Source organism: Schistocerca gregaria, chromosome 1, assembly GCF_023897955.1.
Source record: "Schistocerca gregaria isolate iqSchGreg1 chromosome 1, iqSchGreg1.2, whole genome shotgun sequence".
NCBI lineage: Eukaryota > Metazoa > Arthropoda > Insecta > Orthoptera > Acrididae > Schistocerca > Schistocerca gregaria.
The window spans coordinates 272,345,860-272,367,191 of record NC_064920.1 but is presented as its reverse complement, the minus strand read 5'-3'; the positions used below and the strand labels follow the sequence as shown (position 1 = coordinate 272,367,191).

Sequence of the window (21,332 nt, the reverse complement as noted above, 5' to 3'; positions counted from 1 at the left end):
TTGGAAGACCTAAAAAATAAAACTGACAAAATCAGGAAACTCACAGGCAAACAAACCAGACTGAAAACAAAAATCAACAAACAGACAATAGGAAGGGTGATTTCCGATGAAGAAAGAAGAATGGTATCTGAAAGAATGAAGAAATACTGGGTCGACATGAAACTGAAAAATTCTTTGTATAAATTTGGCTAGAGTGGTCCAATGAAGGCCATAAAATGTAAATAAATAAAAACAATTCACTGCCTGTTTTAATAAATCAGTCTTTTGAACAAGTTTGTTTTCTTCCTGATTTTGTGGAATGTCTAGGAGTCATTCTTCAAGAAAGGGTCTGTGGAAGACAGGGTAATATATTATTCAATCACTTTTCCTCCTGTCTGATCACAAGTGTTTGAGAAAGTAATTGCAAGTCAGATACAATATTTTATTGGAAAACACAAGATTAGTTTGAACAAACCAAACTGATTTCCAGAGCAGAAACAGTACTGTAGATGTCTTTTTATGACTTCTTTCACAGGATCAGCAACTCACTAGTAAAGTGGAAGGTATCTTCTGTGGCGCCGGCTGGAGTGGCCAAGCGGTTCTCGGTGCTACAGTCCGGAACCGCGCGACCGCTACGGTTCCAGGTTCAAATCCTGCCTCGGGCATGGATGTGTGTGTTGTCCTTAGGTTAGTTAGGTTTAAGTAGTTCTAAGTTCTAGGGGACTTATGACCTCAGCAGCTGAGTCCCATAGTGCTCAGAGCCATTTGAACCATCTTCTGTGGCCTCAAAAAAGCTTCCAACTCAGGAAATCATAACTTGCTAATACACAAGTTTATCGTCCATGTTTCACTTCCATACAAGGCTACACTCCATACGAATACTTTCAGAAACGTCTTCCTGACACTTAAATCTATACTCGATTTTAACAAATTTCTCTTCTTCAGAAACGCTTTCCTTGCCATCACTAGTCTACATTTTATATCTTCTCTAGTTTAACAATCATCAGTTATTTTGCTCCCCAAACAGCAAAACTCCTTTACTACTTTAAGCGTCTCATTTCCTAATCTAATGCCCTCAGCATCACCCGACTTAATTCAACTACATTCCATTATCCTCATTTTGCTTTTGTTGATGTTCATCTTATATCTTCCTTTCAAGGCACTGTCCATTCCGTTCAACTGCTCTTTGCTGTCTCTGACACAATTACAATGTCATCGGTGAACCTCAACATTTTTATTTCTTCTCCATGGATTTTAATACCTACTCCCAAATTTTCTTTTGTTTCCTTTACTGCTTGCTCAATATACAGCTTGAATAACATTGGGGAGAGGCTACAACCCTGTCTCAATCCCTTCCCAACCACTGCTTTCCTTTCATGCCCCTTGACTCTTATAACTGCCATCTGGTTTCTGTACAAATTGTAAATGCCTTTCGCTCCCTGTATTTTACCCTTGCCACCTTTAGAATTTGAAAGAGAGTATTCGAGTCAACAATGTCAAAAGCTTTCTCTAAGTCTACAAATGCTAGAAACGTAGGTTTGCCTTTTCTTAATCGTTCTTCTAAGATAAGTCATAGGGTCAGTATTGCCTCACATGTTCCAATATTTCTATGGAATCCAAACTGATCTTCCCCGAGGTCGGCTTCTACCAGATTTCCATTCGTCTGTAAAGAACTCGTGTTAGTATTTTGTAGCTGTGACTTATTAAACTGATAGCTCGGTAATTTTCAAATCTGTCAACACCTGCTTTCTTTGGGATTGGAATTATTATATTCTTCTTGAAGTCTGAGGGTATTTCACCTGTCTCATACACCTTGCTCACCAGATGGTACAGTTTTGTCAGAACTGGCTCTCTCTAGGCCGCCAGTAGTTCTAATGGAATGTTGTATACTCCCGGGGCCTTGTTTCGACTCAGGTCTTTCAGTGCTCTGTCAAACTCTTCACGCAGTATCGTATCTCCCATTTCATCTTCATCTACATCCGCTTCCATTTCCATAACATTGTCCTCAAGTATCTCGCCCTTGTATAGACCCTTTATATACTTCTTCCACCTTTCTTTGGTTAGAACTGGGTTTCCATCTGAGCTCTTGATATTCATACAAGTGGTTCTCTTTTCTCCAAAGGTCTCTTTAATTTTCCTGCAGGCAGTATCTATCTTACCCCTAGTGAGATAAGCCTCTACATCCTTACATTTGTCCTCTAGCCATCCCTGCTTAGCCATTTTGCACTTCCTGTTGATCTCATTTTTGAGATGTTTGTATTCCTTTTTGCCTGCTTCATTTACTGCATTTTTATATATTTTCTCCTTTCACCAATTAAATTCAATATTTCTTTTGTTACCCAAGGAGTTCTACTAGCCCTCGTCTTTTTACCTACTTGATCCTCTGCTGCCTTCACTACTTCATCCCTCAGAGCTACCCATTCTTCTACTGTACTTCCTTCCCCCATTGCTGTCAATTGTTCCCTTATGCTGTCCCTGAAACTCTGTACAACCTCTGGTTCTATCAGTTTATCCAGGTCCCATCTCCTTAAAGGGAGTACATATCAACTAAATACACTCCTGGAAATGGAAAAAAGAACACATTGACACCGGTGTGTCAGACCCACCATACTTGCTCCAGACACTGCGAGAGGGCTGTACAAGCAATGATCACACGCACGGCACAGCGCACACACCAGGAACCGCGGTGTTGGCCGTCGAATGGCGCTAGCTGCGCAGCATTTGTGCACCGCCGCCGTCAGTGTCAGCCAGTTTGCCGTGGCATACGGAGCTCCATCGCAGTCTTTAACACTGGTAGCATGCCGCGACAGCGTGCACGTGAACCGTATGTGCAGTTGACGGACTTTGAGCGAGGGCGTATAGTGGGCATGCGGGAGGCTGGGTGGACGTACCGCCGAATTGCTCAACACGTGGGGCGTGAGGTCTCCACAGTACATCGATGTTGTCACCAGTGGTCGGCGGAAGGAGCACGTGCCCGTCGACCTGGGACCGGACCGCAGCGACGCACGGATGCACGTCAAGACCGTAGGATCCTACACAGTGCCGTAGGGGACCGCATCGCCACTTCCCAGCAAATTAGGGACACTGTTGCTCCTGGGGTATTGGCGAGGACCATTCGCAACCATCTCCATGAAGCTGGGCTACGGTCCCGCACACCGTTAGGCCGTCTTCCGCTCACGCCCCAACATCGTGCAGCCCGCCTCCAGTGGTGTCGCGACAGGCGTGAATGGAGGGACGAATGGAGACGTGTCGTCTTCAGTGATGAGAGTCGCTTCTGCCTTGGTGCCAATGATGGTCGTATGCGTGTTTGGCGCCGTGCAGGTGAGCGCCACAATCAGGACTGCATACAACCGAGGCACACAGGGCCAACACCCGGCATCATGGTGTGGGGAGCGATCTCCCACACTGGCCGTACACCTCTGGTGATCGTCGAGGGGACACTGAATAGTGCACGGTACATCCAAACCGTCATCAAACCCATCGTTCTACCATTACTAGACCGGCAAGGGAACTTGCTGTTCCAACAGGACAATGCACGTCCGCATGTATCCCGTACCACCCAACGTGCTCTAGAAGGTGTAAGTCAACTACCCTGGCCAGCAAGATCTCCGGATCTGTCCCCCATTGAGCATGTTTGGGACTGGATGAAGCGTCGTCTCATGCGGTCTGCACATCCAGCACGAACGCTGGTCCAACTGAGGCGCCAGGTGGAAATGGCATGGCAAGCCGTTCCACAGGACTACATCCAGCATCTCTACGATCGTCTCCATGGGAGAATAGCAGCCTGCATTGCTGCGAAAGGTGGATATACACTGTACTAGTGCCGACATTGTGCATGCTCTGTTGCCTGTGGTTCTGTCAGTGTGATCATGTGATGTATCTGACCCCAGGAATGTGTCAATAAAGTTTCCCCTTCCTGGGACAATGAATTCACGGTGTTCTTATTTCAATTTCCAGGAGTGTATGTTAGCTTTGTATTTGCAAAGCAATTACCCAGTGCCACTAAGTTTGCCACAAAGAAAATTGAAAAATAGACTTATTTTGAATCAGTGCTGGTATGGTACTGTGTTTTTGGGTCATGCTGCTAATATATCATATATATTTAAGTTCCAGACAACATGCCATCAGAAATACATGTGCTGCATATCTAAGAGAATTCTGTTGCTCATTTACTCGCACACCTGGTAGTTTTAGCAGTCCCTTGCCACCCCTCCCCCACAACCACTACAAAACAACAATTTTTAATGTAACAAGCCAGAATTATTAATGAAAGATAGTTTTGATTATTCATATAGTACAATAAATAAAGATGAATTTATGCTTCCTGCCCAAGGATTAAAATTATATAACAAGACTCTCCAATACATGAGAATGAAAACTTTCAGTAGAATAAAAGGCAAGAATATTCTGAATATGTATCAAGTCTGGTGAAAAAGAAATTATAATGCTCAGTGCAGGAGTTTATGAAACATGAATTGATAATTTAGGCTTAATGTCACTGATCATTATTAGCCTTATTATGTAACTATAGTTGTACTTACTCATAAAACATTTTTAAAAATAGAATACTGCCCCATAGCTATTATCTTACATAGGGCTTCAGGACTAATTTTTGGTATTTTTCCTGTATCCTGATCATATGATTAATAAGTGTATGTTATGTAATGTATAAATCACTAATCATTGTAATGTGAAAGTACATGCAGCTATGATGGCATTTTCATTCCAAACTATTGCTTTCCTAAATCAATAACAAAACGCAACTTAAAAATTAGGATTTGAGCATTGTCCAGGAGAATTTCGGATGAGCAGGGTGTGCAGCTGCCATAACTTAACTTTGTATTGATTTCATAAACAACATAGGCAAATGCTAGATGGTTCTCCAACAAGACCATGCATGATTAAAGCTAATTTTCTCCACATTCTTGTCCATTCCATGCAGAAAGTTAAAACCTGAAACTTCCTTTCTTCCATCTTCATATAATAGTTGGGCAACCTTCTGCATAATTCTGCTAGTTATACAACAATATGAATGACTACATTCACAGTGCAGCAGTTCAGTTTGCACGCTTCAAGTATAACACAGAAAATGCAAGGCAAAGGGAAACCATGTGAGGAATACTACAAAGATAACAATAGCTTTTACATAGGAAGATGAATGGAGAGGAAAGTGCATGCACATCCATGCACACACAAGCATGCGCTTACATATGTGTGCATGTGCACGCATGCACACGAGCCCACACACACACACACACACACACACACACACACACACACACACACACAACAAGAATAGAAGGGGATTGCAGCAGGACTAAAGAAGAATGCTAAGAAAATACTGTGGATGGTGGCTAGAAACCACAATGTTGATAAAAATACAGAAGTTGCCTTAAATGGACAGCAAGCACAATCTGTCATGGCATGAAAATTTTTCTTCTTTTTACAGAGTACCTATTGAGTTGATTACATGTGACGAATTAGAAAATATGTATAAGAGTGGGGGTAAAACACAAATGTATGTATTTCATGGATAATGTACTACCATTTGTGCTATCCATGTATACTTCAAGGCTCAATTCTCAACCATCCACTATAGTGTAATGAGACAGCCTCTGCAGTGTTGGCAAAGGCATGCCTCTGGCTTTCTGTCAGTCCATCACATACACTTGAATAATGCAACAAATTGCACACTCCTTGTAGATGGGAGAAACCATGTCTATTAAAGCAGTCTTACAGCCAGATATAACCAAAACTATCATGTTTAATCTCTTGGGAAAAGCACTATACTTTTAATGTAAAATAATATGAAGAGCTTTCTAACAGTAGCCTATTTAATTCCTTAAGACAGTCCACACTTACTTTTTTTTTTTTAATTGTAACCCAGCACTGTAAATGACTACTTCTTGATATATGCGTCAACAGGAAATCGGTTCTTCTCTTCAGCAACGAGTGGCTACACAATCCAACAATGAACATACTGCACTCACAGAAAGCCTTTTGCACACTTGGTATGTCATCTCAGTAGTTTTTAACGCCAACAGATTCAAAAAAATTTAATACTTGAGCAATAATTGATTGGTGTGTATGTCTATCATAAATTATCCCCCACTGGTATATGTTCTCTCTTCAGCAAAGGAAATGGCAAAGTTTTAAAAGAGAGAGAAAGAGGATGAGTGTCCACAGAATGTAAACAGCATGTGAAACTCTTAATGGGGGTGGGTTACTTAGACATTGTGACGAGTAAAGTCGAATTAATGATCTGAAGTGCTGAAGGGACGTTGTCTGTTCCTAAGTGCCACTTTTATTTCTTTGCGTTTAAGGATTTGTTAGAACACTGAAAGCTCAGTTATATACATATTGTGGGAATTCATCATTACCGGTTTTGTTAAAGAATTAGTCTTGGCAAATGCTTGAACATCTTGAGATGAAATGGTGATAAAGATCTGCAACAGTTCTTGGTATTCGTAGATCATTTATAAAATGGAGTGGAAACAATTATGCAAAACGGATTCATTCTGGAACATGTGAACCTGTAACAATCTCCTGCTTGCCTTCCGCGAAAATGCGTTCGAAATGTTACCGATGTTTAAAGATACCGCTATACGATCGGTTAACAACACAACAAATAAATGAACGTGAAAACTTTTAATTATTTTTTTTTTTTAAGATTGCAGCTATTTCACTAAACAACAATGTAAATTGTTGCGACGTAATGGAAGATAATTCAGAGGCTGCTTCCATACCCAAAAGCTTTTAACAGCAGTTTCAGGCTCGTATGTGTCATTCCGTTAACATATTTCTGCAAACACGCCCTTAAGAATTCGTTGTTACATTTGGGATGAAAACTCTGCTCAGGTAATCAAGTTGCATAACAAGGCTGATCTAACTCCTACATAGGTATACTGCTTTCGAAATTGTTGTCCCATGGACTAGTGATATAGGCGTTCTTGTTAAGAGCTGACATGTAAATAATACATTACTATATGAAACGTCTAACCTTTGGATGGTGTACAGCGAAAGGAAGCAGATAAACATTCGGAATCTATTCGCCGCACGCACTACCTTCGCACTTCCACGCAACTCAATACTGTTTAGCAGGAGCGTGACTTTCCAATTCTCCGTACGCCCCGATGACAAACAAGTTCTTAAATTGCTTCTGCTGTATCTCATTAACAACTCGTGTTGACAGGATAACTAATGTAATGCAGACGAAAACGAATTAGTCACGCTGTGATTATATACATTTAATTGATAATTTCGTATTGAGATTGTGATAAACAATGTCGTCAAAGTGTGACTTATGTTCCGAAGTCCACGCTGATGTTAAAGGGCAGATCGTCAACTGCATCAGCTCATTAAGTGTCCATTTCAATAATTACTATTGAACGATGCCTGTTTCGTCGCAATTTGGCGACACTTTGTTTTTTAAATTCGACAGATACGGTACACCTGTTTCAACTGCTTGTTAATTCCCTATGAAGCGTCCACAAAACCAACAAGTCGGCAAATTAACAACTCAGTAACACATTCAACTTTCGTAGTTGTTTTTAATTCCATGTTACGCTCGCACGTGCTTCTGTGTTTTCTGCAATGTCCAGCACATAACAGCTGGTGATGACTTAGTATTATCGAAAATTGAAAATATCCTGAACAACCAGTAACAACGCGACCATATACAGAGATCGATAATATCGACGAATCGAACTGGTCAACCAGGGGTAAATTTCTTCATTTATTTCAAGAGAAGTTCACACACTAGGACTTAACTGCGCACAAATTCTGAGAAGGCAAATCATAGGGGTGTTTACAACGGAAATTTTCGCATTTTGGAGCACATCTACTCTAATTTATGATCGCAGTATACATCTATGCAGTCAGGAAATTGCCGAAAAACTGGTGAGCGAAATGTTTTTGAAGCCTGGTTTCCACACACTTACATGTCCTTGCCCCCCCATCACCACTTGCGTAAAGCCGGGCGTACACTGAATTTGAAATATGTTTTGCAATAATGTTTGCAACGTTGTTTGCGGCCACTAATGGGTTGTCGATGGTTCTAACGTGTTGCAAACACAAAACCGTCTTCCATGGCTGTGTCGGAACAGATAAAAGGAAACACTGTTTCTGAACGGCTAGCACTAAATGCAGATACATTCCGATAATGTTCATTTATGCTCTGACGTTTATATGCAGTGTTGTGTGATCCGTTTATTCTTCACAACGTCACTATAAGCTCTTCAGTTAAAAGCTACATATTACATAACTAGATTAGATTAGATTAAATTAATACTTGTTCCATAGATCATGAATACGACACTTCGTAATGATGTGGAACGTGTCAGGTTAATAAAAGATGTCTGTACAAGAAATTACATTACACAAAATATTGCATGACACTAATGATTAAGTTTTTTTTTTATATATATACTTACTTTATATCTAAAAATTCAGCCAATGAGTAGAAGGAGTTGTCATCTAGAAATTCTTTTAATTTATTTTTAAATGTTAGTTGGCTATCTGTCAGGCTTTTGATGCTGTTTGGTAGGTGCCCAAAGACTTTTGTGACAGCATAATGTACCCCTTTCTGTGCCAAAGTCAGATTTAACCCTGCATAGTGAAGCTCATCCTTTCTCCTGGTGTTATAGGTATGCACACTGCTATTACTTTTGAATTGGGTTGGATTATTATCAACAAATTTCATAAGGGAATATATATACTGTGAGGTTACTGTGAGGATCCCTAGATCCTTAAATAGATGTCTGCAGGATGACCGTGGGTGGGCTCCAGCAATTATTCTGATTACACGTTTTTGTGCAATGAATACTTTTCTACTCAACGATGAATTACCCCAGAATATGATGCCATACGAAAGCAGTGAATGAAAGTAGGCATAGTAAGCTAATTTACTGAGATTCTTATCACCAAAATTTGCAATAACCCTAATAGCATACGTAGCTGAACTCAGACGTTTCAGCAGACCATCAATGTGTTGCTTCCAGTTTAACCTCTCATCAATGGACACACCTAAAAATTTTGAAAATTCTACCTTAGCTACAGACTTCTGTTCAAATTCTATATTTATTACTGGAGTTGTGCCATTTACTGTACGGAACTGTATATACTGTGTTTTATCAAAATTTAAAGAGAGTCCGTTTGCTGAGAACCACTTAATAATGTTGTGAAAAACATCATTTACAATTACATCACTTAGTTCTTGGTTTTTGGATGTTATTACTATACTTGTATCATCAGCAAAAAGAACTAACTTTGCATCTTCATCAATGTGGAATGGTAAGTCATTAATGTATATCAAGAACAGTAAAGGACCTAAGACCGAACCCTGTGGGACCCCGTGCTTGATAGCACCCCAGTTTGAGGAATCAGCTGTTGTTTTAACATTACACGAACCACTTATTTCAACTTTCTGCATTCTTCCAGTTAAGTATGAATTAAACCATTTGTGCACTGCCCCACTCAAACCATAATGATTTAGCTTATCTAAAAGAATTCCATGATTTACACAATCAAAGGCTTTTGAGAGATCACAAAAAATACCAATGGGTGATGTCCGGTTATTCAGAGCATTTAATATTTGATCAGTGAAAGCATATATAGCATTTTCTGTTGAAAAGCCTTTCTGAAAACCAAACTGACATTTTGTTAGTACTTTATTTTTACAAATATGGGAGGCTACTCTTGAATACATTACTTTCTCAAAAATTTTTGATAGAGCTGTCAGAAGAGAGATTGGGCGGTAGTTGTTGACATCCGACGTATCCCCCTTTTTATGCAATGGTTTTACAATGGCATATTTCAGTCTATCAGGGAAAACACCCTGCTCCAAAGAGCTATTACATACGTGGCTGAGAATCCTACTTATCTGTGGGGAACATGCTTTAAGTACTTTGCTGGAAATGCCATCAATTCCGTAAGAGCTTTTACTTTTCAGTGAGTTTATTATTTTACTGATTTCAGAGGGAGAGGTTGGTGGAATTACAGTTGTTTCAAACTCCCGTACAAATAACGTCACACCTCGTCGTTTTGAAATACACATACAAAGAAAGTAGGCACTATAAGGTAATACCATGGAGGTAAGAATATGGGTAGGACACTCGAGGCGCGCCGGCTGACAAGATTCCCACAGTGCCCTCACGCTGTGACATCATGCAGCAGACAGCCGGGTGCGTGCGAATGGCGTGTGCACAATCGAGACGCAACGCGAGGCGCAATCTGCGAGCTCTACGCTATGAAAACAGAGATGGGCGAAAGAGGCAGTTGGTGTCTTGGAATCTGTATCCCAAAAGAAGAGGAAACTGGCCCAAGTAACAAATACAGTGCCCGTCTGTGAATCCAGGGATTTAAGACTTAAGGTTGAAGAAATCAAAAGACTGAATAAAAAACTAGAAGTTTTTATTAGAGTCGACGCAGGCGAATACATAATAGTGAGTAAAACACGTTTAGTGCCAGTAACTATATTTCACTTCCAGGTGAAATACATTGAACACAACAACCAAGGAACATTTAATTACATACGTAAAACTGAGAGCGAACAATAGCACCAGAGAGTTCTATTATATCCCACATGATGCACTTTGCCACCGTTTCACACGAAATATATTGTTTACACAATTCCAACACCCCCCTGTGAACATATACTCGTATTTTGTGGCTTACCTTCACAAGATAAAGCAAATAGTCCTACAATCTTTTCAAACTTCTCTTTGGCCAAGGGTTTTGTCAGGTCAGCCAACATGTCTGCTGTACACAGGTACTCCACAGCGAGGTTCTGTCGTTCTATGTGGTCCTGAATAAAATGGTGCCTTATATCAATATGTTTTGTTATAGCACTAGTGACATCATTCTTAGCTAGGTTAATGGCTCCTTTATTGTCACAGAAAATCGTTATAGATTCCACTATTAAATTGGTTTCTATTTCACATATTAATATTCTTAGCCACAATGCTTCCTGTGTGGTGTAAGACAGCGCCATATACTTGGCCTCTATGGAACTCAGTGCAACAGTTTTTTGCTTTTGACAGGACCATGAAATGAGGCCTCCCATTAATTTAAAGCAGCAACCAGTAGTGGAGTGCCTATCTCCCAATTCAATCTCCCAGTCTACATCGCTGTAGCCTTGTAGTTTTGCATTACCTTCTCTATGGTATATTAATTCGTTGTTTGAAGTTCGTCTTATGTATCGGAATATTCTTTACACAGCTTTCCAGTGCTTTTCCTTTGGGTCTCTGCAATATCTGCTCACTGCATTAGTGGCAAAAACAACGACAGGTCGTGACATTTGAGACAAATATAACAGACTCCCTACTGCTTCCAAATATGGAACATTCTTATCACATTCCAATCTGTCTCATTTATATTTACCTTCACTCCTACTTCCATTGGAGTAGTTATGGGTTTACAATCACTCATGCCAAATGCCTTTAAGATTTTTTCTGTATATGGTGATTGATTTTCATCCTTAGTAATCTGCATACCTAAATAACGTTTAACTTCTCCCAAATCATCCACCTTAAACTTGGTTTGCAGATGTTTCTTAAAAATTCTCATTTGACTTTCGTTGTTCGCCAGGATAAAGAAGTCGTCCACCCATATTGTCATTATTATTATCCTTTCTCTTCCACTTTTATAGTATATACTGATCTGCCTTAGATTTCTGCATATCCATATTTATTAGAGTTTTATGTAGTCATGGATTCCAACAGTGTCCACTCTGTTTAAGTCCATAAATACTTTTCAGCAAACGCCAAATCCTTTCCTTTTCCGATCTGGTTTTCATAGCTTCTCTTGGTGGAATTTGGAATCACATATATCTCCTAATCCAATTTCCCATTTAAATGTGCTGTTTTTACATTCATGTTAAATTTCGTTTTGCTGTTAAAAGATATCTCAACGAGGCATACTTGACTACAGGTGAAAAAGTTTCTTTTTAATCTACCCCCTATTTTTGTGAATATCCTTTTATTACAAGTCGTGCTTCATATCTTGGTGATGAGTCTTCAAAGTGAATACCCATCTTGCCTGTAATGGCTTTTTATCTGCTGGTATAATTGCCTATTCAAAAGTTTCGTTCTGAGATAAAGATTCCAATTCTCTCTCCATCGCTTCTTTCCTTTCTTGAGAGTTTGGACTGTTCATTCCTTCTTCTACTCTTTCTGGTTCGTCTTTAAAACACTGAGCTGCATATATTTCAAAATCCAGATATTCTTTCGTTTTTGGTACACGAGAAGAACGCTTTAGATTTTTCACTCCATTTTGCTCGTCCTCAAACTCACTGTCGTCATAAATGGTCTCCATTTGCTTTGACTGTTCTCTTCCTATTCTTCACTTTCTCTTTCTCCACATAAGGTTTCACTCTTGGAACTAGGTGCAGTTAACTTAGTAGTCTTACCCTCTTCAGACTCCTTTCTATTTTCAAACACTGCTACGTCTCTGCTTGTAACAATCCTTTTATTCAATGGATCCATTAATCGTAGCCCTTTGAATTCTCATAACAGCCAACAAAAATATACTTTCCAGCTTTTGGGTTCCATTTTCCTCTTAGCTGTTTTGGAATGTACGCCACTGCATCACACCCAAAAACCTTTATATTGCTTAGGTCAGGTTTCCTTCCTACCCATAACTCATAAGGGGGTTTATTCCTTAATTCTTTTGTTGGTGATCTATTTTTCAGGTATATGGCCATTGATACCGACTCTGCCCAAAAATCTTTTGATAATCCAGCAGCAGCTATCATGCTCTTTGCTTTTTCGACTATGGCCCTATTAGTACTCCAGCAACCCCATTTTGAGATGAGCTCTACCTTATGGTAGTTTGATGCCTGATTCCCACTTTTGCTAGAAGTGTCTTCAATTTATGGTTAATGTATTCTCTCCTGTTATCAGATCTGATGATCTTAATCTTCTGTTCTGTCCACCTTTCGACCATATTACAATATTCCTCAAAAATGTCACTGACAGTCTTAGGAACTAAGGAAATAAACATGAGTATATCGTGAATAATCATCAACAAACATAAGAAAATAATGGCTCCCACCTATGGATTCGCATTCCATCGGGCCACATACATCTGTTGGATTAACATTAAGACATCTGTAGATTTACTTTTAGTAGTCTTAAAAGGTAGTATGGCTTGTTTTCCTTTTATGCATATCTCACAAGGGTCCTTGGGTACACTATAATTCTGTATTCTCTTCACACTATACCTCATTAAAAACATACTCTTTCTATTTAGGTGTCAAAGTCTGCAGTACCATAAAAAACCTTCTGCTGAGTATACTGATGATGAACACCTCTATGTTTACTGTCAATGGCGTCCAACTTAAAAATACCCCTTTTGTTACTTGATGTAGCTGTAACTTCACTATTTTCGTTGATTATTCTTTCCCTGTGTGCGTCAAAAATGACTGTATTTCCCTTCTTGACAATTTCCCCTAAAGACAGTAGGTTAGTCGCAACATTTTTTACATAATGAACATCATGTTCTGTAACTATATCGGGTTCACCATTTACACATACATCTAGGTCTAGTTTCCCAGCCAAGTGTAGTAGTAGTACTTTTATTCATCCTTAGATATCTTTTTCGAGGATATAGGAAATGTCAAAGTATTTACAAATTTAGATCAATTTAAAATAAGCTAATTCGTCTACACATATATTTACAGAATTCTAGTTAGAGAAAATCATTAGATTTGCTCCTGGTATACAATATTTTTTTTACAAATAAATGATTAAATAATGTAATACCACATTGTTCACTCATATCTCACTATCAGTCTCTGCACACTTTCTACACACATTGTTTCATAACACTTCACTCACTACACACACACACACACACACACACACACACACACACACACACACACACAGGTGATCTCTGGGCCATTTTCTGTACTGCAACTTCCCATTTACTATTCTGAAAAACTGAGTCAGCATCCCTCCATAATGAGTGAGATGTTGAACTCAGAAAGAGGAAGAGGTGTTAGTATTGTGCATGCATAGCTTGGGGGTAAGTATTTCTAGGAAAGAAAAAAAGAAGGAAGAAAACATAAAGTGAAGGTGTTATGTGGAATGATGGATATTTTATAATCATTTTTATTATTTATTTGTATAACATTTTTTTTATCAACTCCCTACTCTGTTTCAGCTAAGTAATCCTTCAATGTATAAATGTATAAAATGTATTTCGCAACAGGTACATTTTTGCTGCCTTTTTAAATAATTGTATTTTTGCAATTTCTTTAATCTCTTATGGAATTTATTGTACAGTTTTGTTCCTCAGTAGAAAAAGCTGTTTTGAGTTTTATGTTTATTTTTTTCTTGGTAAATGTAATTTGAGTCTATCTCTTGCTGTATGGTCTTGGACAGAGCTGTTCGTGCAGTAATTACGAATGTTATTTTTGATGTGTACAACTGACTGGTAAATGTATTCACATGAAGCAGATAAAATCCCCAGTGTTTTGAACAGATCTTTAGAATGAGCTCGACTAGAATTTTTGGTTATTATTCTTATGGCTCTTTTCCGGAGCTTACAAAATTGTGTTCATATTTTGTGCATTTGTTCCCCCAAAAAAGAATACCATAGCTAATAATTGAGTGTATATATGAATAATATGTAAGTAAAAGACACTGCATGTTACACACTGATGATAGGTTTCTAAGGGCACAACATTCTGATGACATTCTGCTTGCAAGTACCTTTGTGTGTTCACACCACTTCAACTGAGAATCAATATTCATTCCTAGACATTTTGCATTTGTTACGGTCTATAGAGGTGCCATTTGTTATTTTTCCTGTTCAAACTTAAATTCATGGCATTAGTTTTCTTTATGTTCTATGTCACTTTATTGCTTATTGATCAATCATAAACTTCTTTGAGAGTTTCATTTGCTGTCCCAGCAAAGAAGTTATCTTGTTTTCTCAGGGACTATAATATTGTTGTCATCAGTGAAGAGGATTTTTTCTCCATGAGTAACACTACTGCGAAAGTCATTGATGTATATCAGGAACAGTATTGGTCCTAATATGCTACCTTACGGAACTCCTATATTAATGTATTTTGGTTCTGATAAGTAATTTACTAAATGTTTAGATCTATTTGAAGTATGTGTTATCTCTACTCTTTGTACCCTATCTGTTAGGTATGATCGAAAGCAGTCATTAAGTACAACTTTTGTGAATTCTAGTAAGGCTGACTCCATATTTTTCACACTTTGGAAACCAAACTGTGATTCGCTTAAAAGATTGTTTTTATTCAGGTAAATCATTAATCTGTCTTTCAGAATTGCTTCTATTATTTTTGAGAATGCTGACAGCTGGAAAATGGGCCTGTAATTTTCTATGTCTTCTGCATTACCTTTCTTAAGCAAAGGTACAACTCTTGCCTGTTTTAACTGCTCTGGAAATGTCCCTGATGTGAAGGATTCATTTATTATATTTGTTAAGGGATCTTGTATAACCCCTATGCATTGTTTCAGTACACACATTGGTACTTCATCTAAGCCTACTGACTATTTATTTTTTAGTTTTTTAATTGTTTTACTGACTTCATTCTCTGTGGTTGGAAGTAACATCATTGTATTTAGTGCAACATTATTTACGGGTGTTATATTTGTTTCTCTGCAATACTTGAAAAGTGCTCGTTTACATAGTTTGCTAACTGCTGTGGAACATTTATTACTTTATCCCCCTCCCTTAGTAATGGAAGCATCCGATTCCACCTGTTGGTATTGGCCTGTGACGTAAGACTGTTGTTTTGTGTGATGTCACGACGGCGCGGAGTTTAGTTTGTGAGCGTGGTATGTTTGTAGGTGTCGTTTTGATGTGAACGGTGGTGCTCTCTGGTGGTGTGTGTGTTGAGTGTTAGGTGATGTTTTTGGTGTAGTTGGCGTGTGTGGTGTATTTATAGGTGGCTTATTTTTGCGGTCAGTGGTTCTCTCTGGTGGTGTGTTTATGGGTAGCGTGTTATGTGGCTTAAGGGGTTCATTTGCATGGAGGCATTGCGCGTGTGTGGTATCGGTGGTGACTGTGCTTTCAGTGGAATTATTTTCTCAGTGAGTTGCCGATTTTGGGTTTGTTATGTCGACGTTATAGTAGTTTTTTTCTGTTCATCATGCATGACTTTTGGTAAATTGTTTTGTTTATGTCTTTGGTAGGTGTGGATAAATTTCTTCAACTATTCAGATTTTTGGAGGAAGTCATGAAGTGTTAAGTGTGTCGTGTAGAAATAAGGCTTCCTAAAGCTCCGGCATCTTGGACCAGGCATGGCTATATGTGGAGATTTCGTAAGGATAACAGCTCAAGGGAAGTGTTCGATTCCAATTTTGTTGGTTTCTTGTGTTTTTTGAGGTAGTTATGATTGTAGACGTGCTTTGGTTTCGGTAGTTTCTGTTGACCTAAATAGGTCAAGGGAAGTGTTCAATTCCCATGTGTGGTTGTTGTGAGTGTTCCGGTATTGGGAGTTGCTCTTGAGCTATATAGGTCAAGGGAAGTGTTCAATTCCAATTTGTGGGACTGCAAGATGCTGTTGAGCTATATAGGTCAAGGGAAGTGTCCGATTCCAGAGGATATTGTGTTTCGTGGAACTTGGAGAGTTTTATGTTGTCGGATTTTTTCGTCGTTTTGTGTGGTTTGGTATGGTGGTGTGTGTCTAAATTTGTTTATATTTACTTTGTCCCCACCCAAAAGCCAACAATTTCCCATGCTTGTTCCTTTAGTTTCATTAGATTTTTGTGGAACTTGTGTATGTTGGTTTTTCAACATATTTTTGAGTTTGTGGTCATGTTTACGTAATGACGTCATAGGCACCATATTTGAGTCGTAGTATATGGTCGTTTCTGCCATATTTGTGAAGTGATGGGTCAAAACAGATGGGTGGAATCGGACGCTTCTGTATTTCCATATGTTATTCTGTGTATGTTTGTCTCTCCCTGTTTCCTTTTTATAACATTCCAGACTGTGCATGGGGGCTTAATTAAATAGAATGCAAATAATTTTAATTGTAGTCGCTGTTTGTCCAGTTATGCAGTCTCATAACCAGTTGGCCCTGAATAGTATTATTCCGCAATCTGACTGCACAGGATAACAACAAGAAATGAAAGGAAATATCCGTTAACACAATTAATTAATTAAGTCCCCAGCACCTATAAAAGCTACGAAACAACAAAGCACAAGTGTAACTGTTCTGTGTGTGGAAGTGTGATACAACGTACACATCTGGCACGGTTCTTCCTCAATACGACAAGATGCTTTAAACATTTACAATGAAGTAATTAAAAAAAAACAGAAATACTATGATTGCAAATGGAAACCAGAATTACACTCTAATACATGAACACAAGCCAGATGCTTTGTTGACTGAACCTGTGACCAAGAGGCATTGTTAGTTAGGAAGTTTGAAATAAATATAAATAAAAATTCGATATCTTCATATATATTGACGAAAAATACACTCTGATCATTACAACATCCCCAATTGAATAACATATGGTGTCTTGCCCAACAGAACAACTAGTACTCTATCGACGTCTCAACAAGCACAGATCACACCTACCTCAGAACGACTACTGCCCTCAGCAACTTTTCAGCGGCAACTGCCAGTGGAGGCGGCTGAATAATACTCTCTAGTGCAATCTCTGGCGCTGTGACTCAGTGTAGCCACCTTTCAACTGCTTTGCTTTTATTCTCTGCATTGTATATTATTTTGTCATTAAATGACTTTTTCTGCAGCGATCAGCATCTTCCTATAGATCTTTTTGTATCCATGATAGAAATTTAAGAATTCTGGACCATTGCGAATCTTCTTCATGGAACGAAGTTGTTTAATTGTTTGGGAGGACTTGTTAATACGTGCTGTTATCCATCTGTCTTTGTGAGATGTAGATACAGACATGCACTGACACTGAAGCTTACTGCCATCAACAGTAGATATTCCCGTATGAGTCTTATCTTTAACATCATAAAGAAGAGATTTGTCTTTAACAATATGCGCAGATGCACCTGAGTCTAAAATCCATTCCAGTTGACGATTACCCACTTCTCCAAAAGAATAAAAACATGAGAGTGTCTTACCTTTATTGTTGGTCCCTCTCTCTAGGTTATCAGCAACATATTTCTTTAGCTGCGTGTCTGGCTTTGGGTTTACTTTTTCTCTGCTCTGAGATGCAATGTGTCCCTTCATCTAACATCTATAGCACCTCACTGATTTCTTTATCCAATACATGACAGCTTGAAGTTCTCTTTACATACTGTAGGATTTTCACTTTAACACTGTCACCTGTGATCGGTATACCTGCGCTTTCTAGCCCCATAATCATAGGCGCACACCTTTCGGGCATTCCTGCCAACAGTAGTTTCCCTATCCATTCGTCAGCGATCTCAAACCCAATGTTTCTCAGTCTCTTCGGTGTGGCTATTATTTTGTTGACGTATTCGTCTACGCTCTTGCATTTGTCCAGTGGTAATTAACTCACTTAATAATCCTACTTTCCTTGTAAGACCCCCATCCTCAAACGCACTTCGTAATTTGTCCCAGACTTCTTCCGCCTTTGCAGCTTTTTAACGTGAATATATTTCACTGGTTCAGTTAGTAAAAGCAACTTTGATTTTGCTTTCCTATCCTTATTTGAATAATTCTAATCTGTGGATTTCATAGTCCCAACCACCACATCCCATAGGTCGTCTAAACGTAAATACGCTTCTACTGCAAATTTCCACTTTCTATAGTTTTCGCGATCCATTAATCTTTCAACCTGCAGAATTTGTACTGCGCTCATTTTAACTTTTCTTTCTTGACGAAAAGAATAGTACCGAGGAATAATACAAAAGAGTTGAGTTCGTCTTATAAGGATAGCTCATACTTCACGCAAGTGCACTACTTCTAACTATTCCAATACTTTCTCACTATAATGTTATGTATATACTTATTCCAAATGCATCGCTGGGCCCATAACATAATAGAGTCGACACAGATGAATAAGTAATATTGAATAAAACACATTTAGTGCCAGTAACTATATTTGCACTTCCAGGTAAAATAGATTAAACACAACAACCAAGGAACATTTAATTTCGTACGTAAAACTTAGAGCATACAATAGCACCAGAGAGGTCTATTACATTCCACATAACGCACTTTGCCCCAGTTTCACACGAAATATATTGTTCACACAATTCCAACAGTTTTGAAGAAGAAAAATGCAGCGTTAGAAATTACTTTAAAAGAACGTGATGCAGCATGGAGAAAGGTCAACACTGGAAGCTCTGTCTTGTTGAAAAACAGAGAATTAAATACAAATGTGAAATAAAGTGTGGTGATCAAGAGGGTAGAAAATTATTTTCTAAATGTTTCACTCTGGGACAAATTCTCTGTTTGTTACATGGCAACATCTGGTTTAAATGAAGTTCCCAAGATGTTAGCAACAGACTAACTATAAAGTTCTTTTCTCGAAGAGCTTGTACGTATTTCAGAAAGCACAACACTCCGTTGTCCTGTCGTGCAACGCTTCAGAATTAGACTACAGATTTTAAGTGCAATCTATGTGTTTCAGACAAAGCTAAGGCTATTTTGAGAGCAAAGACTCATACATTTACTGTTGTTGTTGTGGTCTTCAGTCCTGAGACTGGTTTGATGCACCTCTCCATGCTACTGTATCCTGTGTAAGATTCTTCATCTTCCAGTACGTACTGCAACATACATCCTTCTGAATCTGTTTAATGTACTCATCCCTTGGTCTCCCTCTACGATTTTTACCCTCCACACTGCCCTCCAATACTACGAGGGCTATCCATAAAGTGCATTACGTTTTGGAATTAAAAATAAATAAAGTATTGGAAATTTTTTAATTATATACAGATAAAAGCCACACTTAAATAAAACTTTTCTAAATAGTTGCCATTTAAATTAAGGCAATTATCTAGCAATGGACGAGCTTGAAAATTCCTGCGTCGTAAAATTCAGCCTCCTGTGCCTTCAACCACGTGGTTACCTCTTTTGGGACATAAAAGGTGTGATTTTTGTGGATTTCCTGGAAAGAGGCACTACAATAAACACTCAAATGTATTGCCAAACTCTGCACAACCTCAGAAGGGCAATACAAAACAAGCACAGGGGAAAGTTGGGCTCAAAGATCTTGCTGATTCACGACAACGCCCGGTCCCACACGGCAAATGCCACTCGTGAAGTTCTCGAATCTTTTAAGCGGGAGTTGTTTCCTCATCCGCCGTACAGCCCCGACCTGGGACCGAGCGACTTCACTTATTCCCAGCAATGAAGTAGTGGTTGGCTATACAGCGTTTTGATGACGATGCACAGCTTTAAGAAGAGTTAACCACGTGGTTGAAGGCGCAGGCGGCCGAATTTTACGACGAAGGAATTTCCAAGCTCGTCCATCGGTACGATAAGTGCCTTAATTTAAATGACAACTATGTGGAAAAGTAGTACTTAAGTGTGGCTTTCATCTGCATATAATAAAAATTCCAATACTTTATTTATTTTTAATTCCAAAACGTAATGTACTTTGTGGATAGCCCTCGTCAATTGGTGATCCGTTGATGCCTCAGAATATGCCCTACCAATCGATCCCTTCTTCTAGTCAAGTTGTGCCACAAATTTCTCTTTTCTCCAATTCTATTCAATACCTCCTCGTTAGTTATGTGATTTTCCCATCTAATCTTCAGCATTCTTCTGTAGCACCACATTTCGAAAGCCTCTATTCTCTACTTGTACAAACTATTTATCGTCCACGTATCACTTCCATACAATGCTATACTCCATATAAATACTTTCAGAAACGACTTCCTGGCACTTAAACCTCTACTCGATGTTAACAAATTTCTCTTCTTTAGAAACACTTTCCTTGCCATCGCTAGTATACATTTTATATTGTCTCTACTTCGACCATCATCAGTTATTTTGCTCCCCAAATAGCAAAACTCCTTTACTACTTTAAGTGTCTCATTTCCTAACCTAATTCCGGCAGCATGACCCGATTTGTGCTGTGTTTTGACGAAATGAACACTGACATCTGCTATGATGTGATGGAAGACCAGATTTTAGGACCTCACAGCAATATAATAGTTGTGATGAAATTTCCTGACATATTAAAACTGTGTGCCGAACCGAGACTCGAGACCTTTGCCTTTCGCGGGCAAGTGCTCTACCAACTGAGCTACCCAAACACGACTCACGCCCCATCCTCACAGCTTTACTTCTGCCAGTACCTCGTCTCCTACCTTCCAAACTTTACAGAAACTCTAATTCACATAAGAGCTTCTGTAAAGTTTGGAAGGTAGGAGACGAGGTACTGGGAGAAGTAAAGCTGTGAGGACGGGCGTGA

At 38.9% G+C, this 21,332-nt stretch overlaps 1 protein-coding gene across 1 annotated transcript in view; it reads right to left on the bottom strand.

The window, feature by feature from the left end:
* LOC126340575 (adipocyte plasma membrane-associated protein Hemomucin-like) overlaps nt 1-7,013 on the bottom strand; it is a 90,500-nt gene extending 83,487 nt beyond the window's left edge. The window contains exon 1 of the mRNA XM_050001700.1: nt 6,980-7,013. The gene's annotated coding sequence lies outside the window, so the exon portion shown is untranslated. The remainder of the gene's footprint in view (nt 1-6,979) is intronic.
* Nucleotides 7,014-21,332: the final 14,319 nt, after the last annotated feature.